At 38.7% G+C, this 9765-nt stretch overlaps 1 protein-coding gene across 1 annotated transcript in view; it reads right to left on the reverse strand.

The window, feature by feature from the left end:
- The window catches only part of LOC132817203 (F-box/WD repeat-containing protein 7-like), a 151195-nt gene extending 141579 nt beyond the window's left edge, over positions 1-9616 (reverse strand). Inside the window, exon 1 of the mRNA XM_060827491.1 lies at positions 9381-9616. The gene's annotated coding sequence lies outside the window, so the exon portion shown is untranslated. The remainder of the gene's footprint in view (positions 1-9380) is intronic.
- Positions 9617-9765: the final 149 nt, after the last annotated feature.

Here is a 9765-nt window from a genome sequence, read left to right on the forward strand (position 1 = left end):
GCAGCTCACCACCACCTTTTTAAAAGGGACCTAGGGATGGGCAATAAGTGCTGGCTAGCCTGCCTCACCCACATCCCACAAAATAAATAAAATTTTAAAAATTAGCAAATTTTGAGAGGCTTTTCCAAAATAGGGAATGATCAGCATTGGCAGGAACTCTTCTTTAGCATCACTGTACTCATTTAATGGTTCATCAAGGAACTATAATAGTAAATTTGTCAAAGATTTTGCAGTGATCATTTATATACCAAACTATCATTAAATCACTTGACAGCCTGAGGAAACATTGCATTTAACAGAATATTCCATACAAAAGTATGGAAATAAAAAAAAATTGACTTTATTATCAGAAGGGATATCAGAAGCTTTCCATGTCACCATTATCTAGTATAAATCATGACCCTGTGAGAATCTATCCCACAGACAAAAATTGAAGTAGAACCTACTTCACGTGAGATTAGCAAGCAAATAAAATATTGAACTTGAAAGAGATGCAGAGCATAAAACGCAACACAGCATTTGCTGAGTTAGCCAATGTAGATTCTTCAGTTTCTATTTATGGCTTCAAGTTAAACACAATTGTGCTAGGCCATTTGAAAAGTGCTATAGGTCACCAAAATGACATAGTACCAACAAGAAAGTAAGATCACAATAATTTCCACTGGAATCATCTCCCGTTCCAATGGACACCATCAGCTTCAAACCTTCCCAAGATGACCATGACAATATGGTCTTGTTTTCTGTTAATAAGAGTCCCACATTCTCTTTCTTTTATTTCTTCAAAACAGGTTAAATTAAGCAAGCAGAACCATGATAAGCAAACCCAACTTACATCACCATTTACTTATATCACACACATTAAAAAGAATGGCCGTTAATGAGGCAAGACTAATTGGACTATAGAATTTTCTCATCTCCATCTCCTCCTCAACTTCTTTCAGTGTTCCGTTAGACACGTATTAAACTAGCGTCTTAGTCAACATTATAATAAAACAAGTGGGATTTAACTTAAATTTATGTGAAAGCACAAAAATTAAAGACATAAATCATAAATTAAAAATTTGCAATGCAAAATCAACTTATTGGATAACTGAACATAAGCATCTAAATGCAAGCATTCAATGCATTGAAATTAAAAATCATATTGCTAATTTATTTCTGTATTTATAGGTCGTCTCCAAACAAAAAACAAGCACTTTGGGAATACTGATTTCTTGCAAAAAAAAGTTACAAAATACTACAACAGAATTGTTTTAATCTCATTCTCTTCTTTACCTCATTTAGATAATTACTGTTTGTGCACCGACATGCACATTTTTGTTTCCTAACTTCAATCTCTTCCATGAGTTCACTTTATGATTCTATACTCTTTCTCCAAGTATGATTTATACACAAAGGTAGGCTGAGTGTGCTTTGGAGTGAAATAAACATGGTGGTGAACAAAGTAAAGCAAAAGACTTACATACTACAACACAGCTCTAATTTTCTTCAGTAAACACACAATAACCTGTTTTCAAATTTATTTTGCTTCCACAAAATGGTTTGCACTAATGCTTTTAAAATTGGTGCTCCCACAGTCCAAAGACTCGCAGGTTACGTGGATTGGCCATGCTAAATTGCCCCCCATAGTGATTGGGAATGCGCAGGCTAGGTGTATTAGGTATGCTAAATGCAAGGTTAGAAGGGTAGGGTAGAAGGATAGGTCTGGGTAGGATGCTGTATGGAGGGTCGGTATGGATTCGATGCTCCAAATGACCTGCTTCGACACTAAGGATTCTAAGACTCTATGGAAGTTGGATCTTATACGCGAATTGCACAATCTGCAATTCTAAACAACTTCAAAAAAGGAATCAGTGAACATAAGTGTTATTTTCCTCAATTATATGGTAGGCCCAGACCTGCTAAGTTTCTCCAACGATTTGCCTTCGTTTCAGTTTGCCAGCATCTGCAATTGTGTTTTATTGTGTAGTGTTGTACAGCCTGTTAAATTGACTTTAAAATTTTACACATTATTACCAGTATAGGAATGCTCCATTATGACAAGTGACTTCTCCACTTCTTATACAGCATCCTCCTACAGAAAACATTGTGCAAATTCTGTCCATGTCACTAAGTCTCACAAGACATTTGTTTTTTTTTGCCATAACTAATTACTTTTTCTTCAAATGGGATGAACTATTTGTTGGAATGCAGTTTTAAAAGTAACATTTGCCTTACATGTTACCACTCAGCCGTTCAGAAATATGGTGAAGGCTTCTAATAACATTCTCAAAAGCAATTTTAGCTGGGTTTTATGAATTCGGACTAAGAATAGGAACCCGAGTCAATTTTGACCTCTCCACCTCATGACAATTGCTGAACTCATGTTGCTTAAGCTGAAATCACCATAGATCAAGAACCTACTTATTACATACGGATCAGATTCACACTGATAATATAGTTGAGCTAAAGAAGCTAGGGTACACCTATTCAACATGAGCCACAGAACATTATTTCAAACTCAATTATATTCAAGAACAAGGGTCTCCAAATTCTCAGGGCACCAAATACAGATTGATAAAACCACCCATATCTCAAGTACAAATAAAAATAAAGATTAGATTATAGCAAGTCAAGTTCTCAACAATTCTCCATCACAAATAAGCTTCAAGTTGTTTTTATAAATGACACTCATTTAGTAGATTATTACTTTCAATAGCTTTTCACAGCTTACTCCTTGATCCCCGGTTGCCTTTTAATACTACACCCAGACCAAAGCTATAAAGTCAATGAAAAATACTATGGCTTGTGCCAATATTTACAGTTACACGGCAAATGCACACCAACTGAATTCAAAGCCTGACCAGTGTGACAAGGAGTGAGTCCTAAAAGAGAATCCAATTTGAGAACAATTTATTTACATGTTTAGTGAAACTATGAAACAGAACCAAATTTACAATGAGAATATGCCAAAAGATGACTTCCTTCAGAAACCACAAAGCTAGTTTTAACACTTGAAAACACCACGTTTAAAAAATGCATACCCATACTGCATCTATTGGAGAAAATCTGTATGAAAAGAGTAATACACATAGCCTATGTAATAAATTTTATATTTCAGTGTTTGCACACTAGTTATTCCACATGAACATGCAGAATATTGAATGCATATTATATTGAAAATACAAATACATTGCAAAATAGCACATTTAAATTGATTAAACATGGTGCATTTCTAAAATGCTTGCAGTTTTATTATTGCATCATTTAAGATGACTTTGTAGCTTGAGTTACCTTCCAGTTGAAGTATACTTAAGGCTGAAAAGGTACTCAACAGGAAATTTATAACTCTGCTATATCAACTTATCCTAGAAAATAAAAACTGGGTTACCACAAGGAAATTTCTAATGCTACCTTTCAACAGCATTGTGTTATCCTCAAGAACATTACAAAAAGGGGTCTTTTTATACCTTTGAAATCTTCTCAGGAGCTACTTTGAAATGCAAAGGCTTTCTTTTTTAATTTTGTTCTCCTGTTCAGGATAAATAACGTACTTAAAACTCAATTCTGAGCAATGACAACTTGAGATATCAGTTCAAAAATACCAAGCTAATGAAGAGCACAAGAACAGAACCACAAGGTAATACCTTGCTTTATCTCCATGGGATGCTGCCAGATGTGATGATCGCCAGCATTTTTTGTTTTCAGTATAGATCGCAGCATCTGCAGTAATTTGTTCCCTATCTTTCTGCATCACTCCTGGGGTGGGAAAGTACTCTGGGCTGCTGATCACCAAAGTGAGAAGCTGAAGCCAAACCCAGACAACATAGATGGATTCCCCCAAGGTTCAAAGCCAGGTTCTAATGAACCCTCAACAGCAGAAAAACAAGTACAGGAAAGGCAGAGTCCATGGTAACTCCCCACAATCAATGAGTTGTGATTACATAAATAAAATCTCTACCCACATTGCCCACTCTGTCAATGAGCAGAAAAATAATATTATGGATTGTATGTAGACTCCCAAACTGTAGCAATAATGCTGGAGAAGGCATCGGGAAGGGAATTACAGCCACTAGCAATAAAAGTACAGCTGTAATTATTGGTGACAAATTTACATACAGATTGGGAAACAAAATTAGTACCAATACTGTAGAGTTGGAATTCCTAGAATGTGTTGAGAGATGGCTTTCAGGATCAACGTTGAGAAAACAACTAGAGAACAGGCTATCATAGACTGGGTATTGTGCATTAAGAAAGGAAAAACTGGCAATCTAGCTGAGCGACTCCTCTTGGAAAAGGGTGACCATGATATGGTACAATTTTTCATTAAGATAGTGTGACTGATTCAGAGACCAGGGTCCTAAATTCTAATTGGAGGAAACTGCAATGGTATGGTGCAAGAGCTGGCTATGATAAATTGGGGAGCATTACTTAAAAGGATGATGGCAATCAGGCAATAACAAACATTTAAATAGAGTGCCCAGAGGAACTGCAACAATTGGTCATTCTTGTTCTGCACAAAAGTACAAAAAAAATGAAAGATTGTCCAATATGGATAAGAAGGGAAATTAAGGATAATATCAGATCCAAGGAAGAGGCAGACAAACTAGCCAAAAAAGAGTAGATCTGATCATTGGGATCAGTTTAAATTTCAAAAGGACAAAGGGATTGATGAAGAGGAAGAATTGATTCCAAGAGTAAGCTAACAGGGAATGTACAAATTGATTGTAAAAACTTATATAGGTACGTCAAGAGAAAAATATTAGTGAAGACAAATGTCCCTTACATACAAAAACAGAAATTGTAACAAATAGCAGACCAAATGAAATACAAATTTCAAATCGGTCTTCACAAAGGAGGACACAAATAACATCCTAAAAATGTTAGGAAACACATGGTTTAGACAGAATGAAGAATTGAAGGGAACTAATATTAGTTAGGAAATGGCGTTGGGGAAACTAATGGTTTCCTCCCACGTCCAAAGATGTGCGGGTCAGGTGAATTGGCAATGCTAAATTGCCTGTAGTGTTAGGTAAGGGGTATATGTAGGGGTACGGGTGGGTTGCGCTTCAGCGGGTCGGTGTGGACTTGTTGGGCCGATGGGCCTGTTTCCACACTGTAAGTAATCTAATCTAAAAAAAATCCTCAGGGCCTGCCAATCTACATCCTGGAGTACTTAAGGAAATGGCACCAGTGATAGCAAATGCTTTGGTAGTCATCTTTCAAGATAATATGGACTCAAGCAGTTCTTTTGGATGCAGGGTAGCTAATTTAACCCCACTACTTAACAAAATGGAGGAAGAAAACAGAATTATAGATTGGCTAGCCTGACATCAATAGTAGGGAAAATGCTATAGTCCATTATAAACGTCTTAACACTTGGAAAACAAACAGTGACAAGATTGAACAGAGTCAACGTGGATTTACAAAAAGGAAATTGTGCTTCACAAAGCTACTGGAATTGAGAGGATGAAACTAATAGGGTTGATCAAGGGGAACCAGTAAATGCAGTTTATTTTGACTTTCATAAGGCTTTTGATAAGGTCCCACGTAAGAGATTAGTATGAAAAGTTAAAGAGTATGAGGATTTTTTTTGGAGGGAAGGGTAAGGTAAATGGAGAAGAAACTGGCTGGTTGACAGAAAATGAAGAGTAGAAATAAACAAGTTATTTTCCGAGTTGCAGCCAGAGGCCAGTGGGGTACGACAATGATCAGTACTAGGAACCCAGCTATTCACTTCAGATGAGGGAACTACAGGTCGTTCTGCTATAACATGTGTTTCATCAGCGTGAATTGGTTTTAACACAATTGACGAATTATGAGCATTGGTTTGGATAATGCAAACTTCTTGCTGAAGAAGTATCGTGATTTTTTTATTCACGATCTTTAAAACGCTATTTTCTGTAATGGTTTTCAATAGCGCAATTTTCTATGGTGTAAGATTGCAAAGGAACAACTGTTGTGTTATAGCAGAAAAACCTATAAATGATAGGTTTTCCAAGTCTGCAGATGACAAAATTGGGTGGGAAAATGAGCTGAGGGAGATGCAGAGGTTCTTCAGCATGGTTTGATCAAGTTAAGTGAGTAAGCAAAAGGTAAGGCAGGTGAAGTATAATCTGGATAAGGTTATGCACTTTGGTATCAAAAGCAAGAACTTGGATGACCTGAATGATAATAGACTGGGAAAGGAGGGGTGCAATAAGGATGTCCTTGTATACCAATCGCTGAAAGTATGAGGTGCAGCAAACAACAAAAGGTGGTAAATGGTATGCTTGCCTTCATAGCGAGAGGATTTGACTACAGGAGCAGGGGCATCACATCTGGAGTACTGTGTGCAATTTTGGTCTCCTTATCAGAGGAAGGATATGCTTGTTATGGATGAAATGCAATGAAGATCTACCAGACTGAATCCTGGGATGGCAGAACTAAAGACGGACTTGATTGGTTAGGACCATATCCACTGAAGTTTAGAAAAAACGTTCTACAAGGACTGAACCAGAACCAGATAGATGCAGGAAAGATGTTCTTGATAACCAGACTGTGAGAATCAGGGACTCCTGAAGATTTTTTTGTCTCAGACATTGAGGAAAAGCACAAATTCAACAAAACACCACTAGAACTAAAATGGTTAAATTTGAAGAAAGGTTGTATACAATCAATTAGACTTGTACCCTCTTAAGGATACAAGATTAAGGGTTGATCTTATTGAGATGCTTAAATTAATTAAATGATTTGAAAGTGTAAAAGAAGCTCTCTCAATTACAGAAAGTCCAGAACAAAGGCAAAAATGTAAAGTTAGAGCTAGGCTATCGAACAGTGATTCAAGGAAACACTGCTTCAGATAATCTGAACCTCTACCCACCTCCCCCCCCCCCCCCAAAGAAAAAAAAGCCCAGGCCAAATGATTTTAGATTTCCGTTAAGCAAAGAAATTAAGGAAACAAAACCAAGGTGGATAAGTGAATGTTAAAACACAGATTGGCCACAAGCTCAATATAGGGTAGGATATATTTGACGTACTGAAAGCCATATTCAGGTCACTGTTTCTTTTGTCGCCACATTATCCTTTCCCCTTAGGAATTTAAGAAAACTAATAGAGAAGAAGTTTGAACTTAAAACAAACAACCTCAGTTTAACAGTAGAAGCATTCCTAATCAAACAAATGCTCGACATTACTTTAGCACAATACTCCAGCTTTGCACCACAAACAACTCATTTACATAGTGTTTTAATGAAATAAAACACAAGGAGCAACACAGGAAAGTTGTAGAGCGAAATTTGACATCAAGTCAGAAAGAGATATTGCAGATAGTCAAACAAAAAAAACAGGTTTAAGCAGGGTCATTAAACAAGTACAGCAAGATAGAGTCACAGAAGTATAGGAAGAAAATTCGGAGGTTAGACCTGTGCAGTTGAAAAATAATTGGCCAACAATTAAGTAATTAAAAATCATGAAAAATAACATCAAAATTGTGGAGGAATTCAAAGAGGAGGATGGTAATTTTTAAAATTGAGGCATTGTTTGACCAAATGCAAACATAGGTGTGATGAACAAATGGGATATGATGAGAGAAAGGGGACAGGAAGCAGACTTTTGGATGACTTGGCAGCACGGTGGCACAGTTGTTGGCCCTGCTGCCTCACAGGGCCAGAGACCTAGATTAAATTTCCACATCCGGGAACTGTCTGTGTGGAGTTTGCACATTCTCCCAGTGTCTGCGTGAGTTTCCTCCGGGTGCTCCGGTTTCCTCCCACAGTCCAAAAATATGCAGGTTAGGTGAATTGACCATGCTAAATTGCCCGTAGTGTTAGGTGAAGGGGTAAATGTAGGGGAATGGGTCTGGGTGGGTTGCTCGTCGGTGTGGGCTTGTTGGGCTGAAGGGCCTGTTTCCACACTAAGTAATCTAATCTAAGCTGATCAGACTTCAGAACCCAGATAGTTTGAGAATGAGCAGTGATCGAGCTACGCATTGGGTTAGTCAAGACTAGCGAGGTAACAAGCGCATGAAAATGTTTTTTTTATTCATTCACAGAATGAGAGGATTACTAGTTAGACTAGCTTTTATTGCCCATCCTTAATTGTCCAGAGGACAGTTGAGTGTCAACCACAGTCCTGTGGTTCTGAAGTCACATATAAGCCAGATCAGGTAAAGACAGCAGTTTCCTTCCCTAGAAAGGCCTTTAGTGGACCAGATCAGTTTGTCCAACAATTGACAACATGGTTATCATTATACTCTTAATTCCCGATTTTATTCATTGAATTTGAATTTGACCATCTGTCATGGCAGGTTTTGAACCCAGGCACCCGGGACATTTTATGGGTGTCACTGAATTAACAGTGACAATATGTAAGCATTCTGCTTTTACAATGAAAAAAAAATTCTGGTGAACAAAAATTCTCACTGATCAACTAAATATGAAATTTATAACTTTATCCATTTGGAAATTGATTTAGCTGCTCAACAGCAACCTTGAGTGTACCTACATGACAAGTACATATGGAGATAGTGAAAACAGACGATGCAAAGCTGTGCTTTCACATGCATGCCTGAATGCATGTGTAACTTTTTTAATGGACAGTTGAAGACCAAATACTGAACAGAAGCATTTTCCTAATGACTAAAAGAAATGCGTTGAGTACAGGGAAAAATGCACACCTAAAACAATATATGAAACCACAAAATGATCACTCCCACAGCCTTCAGTATTCAATGCAAACAACATTGAACTTTAAGGCATTAACTGACAGGAAGTATCAAATTTAGCCATAGATCCAAACACCACAGAATTTCTACTCATTTGTATGAATTGTGGGATGGTAACTGTAATACCATTAGAAGTAAACCTACATGATCATGTCAAGTTAATTCAAAAAGCACGTTTAAAAATGTTTCAATATAAAAGAAATCAGTTGTAATCTTGGATCATTTGGGCATCAAATTCTAGGTTACATTGGAAATTTCACTTGGCATTGCTGCTTGCAAATACTGCAGACCGTGCTCACAGTGGAAGATATAGAGATTGAAAGGTATAGAAACGAATTGAAACAAGAGATGGTGATTATAACTTTCCTAACGGGATGCAGACGTTTCGATAAAGTATTTTTTTCACTGAAGTCCTCAATTGACTTCGTTATCTGAACTTGACAATCAGGTAGATTTACTCCGCAGCAGGATCGTGAGTTACTGAAGCCCATGAATGGAGAAGGACAAGGGTGCAGGATTTATGCGTGGCTTTTCCTTTTGGTGTTCATGAATTATTGATCTCGCTCCTTTGCACCCCGGCACACACGAAGGTGGTCTTACCCCACCACCATCACCACTACCACCTCCTCCTCCAGCACTGCCCTCTGCTCACCCTCCTGCAGCTAGCAGCACAATGTTGTGAGAATGAGTAACTCACCCGAGCGGGAGGATGAGGCACGCTTTGATTCCAGATGAAGTGCAGCTCTCACACGGGGTCCGGGACTCCTCACCAACCCCCATTAAATCAGGGACAGGGTGGCCTTGCAGGGAGCGGGGGGGGGGGGGATGGGAGCGAGGGGGGGGGGGTCCCGGCCAATTCTAATACCTCACCCGAGCGGGTAGCTGGCGGCTCGGGGTGCTCATCCAGTCTGACAAAGTGCCCCCCACCCCGGGCACCCCCCCTTCCCTTTCTCTAATCAGGGGCGATACCAGTCCCACCCATCATTGCCCCCCCCCCAGCTCCCCTCCCCCCCCCGGGGTTCACACTTGCAGAGTTCGCCTCTTCTTTGTAGTGCAGAGCCTGTGAGGCGGCTGTCCGCCGG

This window comes from Hemiscyllium ocellatum, chromosome 1 (genome assembly GCF_020745735.1).
Source record: "Hemiscyllium ocellatum isolate sHemOce1 chromosome 1, sHemOce1.pat.X.cur, whole genome shotgun sequence".
In the NCBI taxonomy this organism is placed as follows: Eukaryota; Metazoa; Chordata; class Chondrichthyes; order Orectolobiformes; family Hemiscylliidae; genus Hemiscyllium; species Hemiscyllium ocellatum.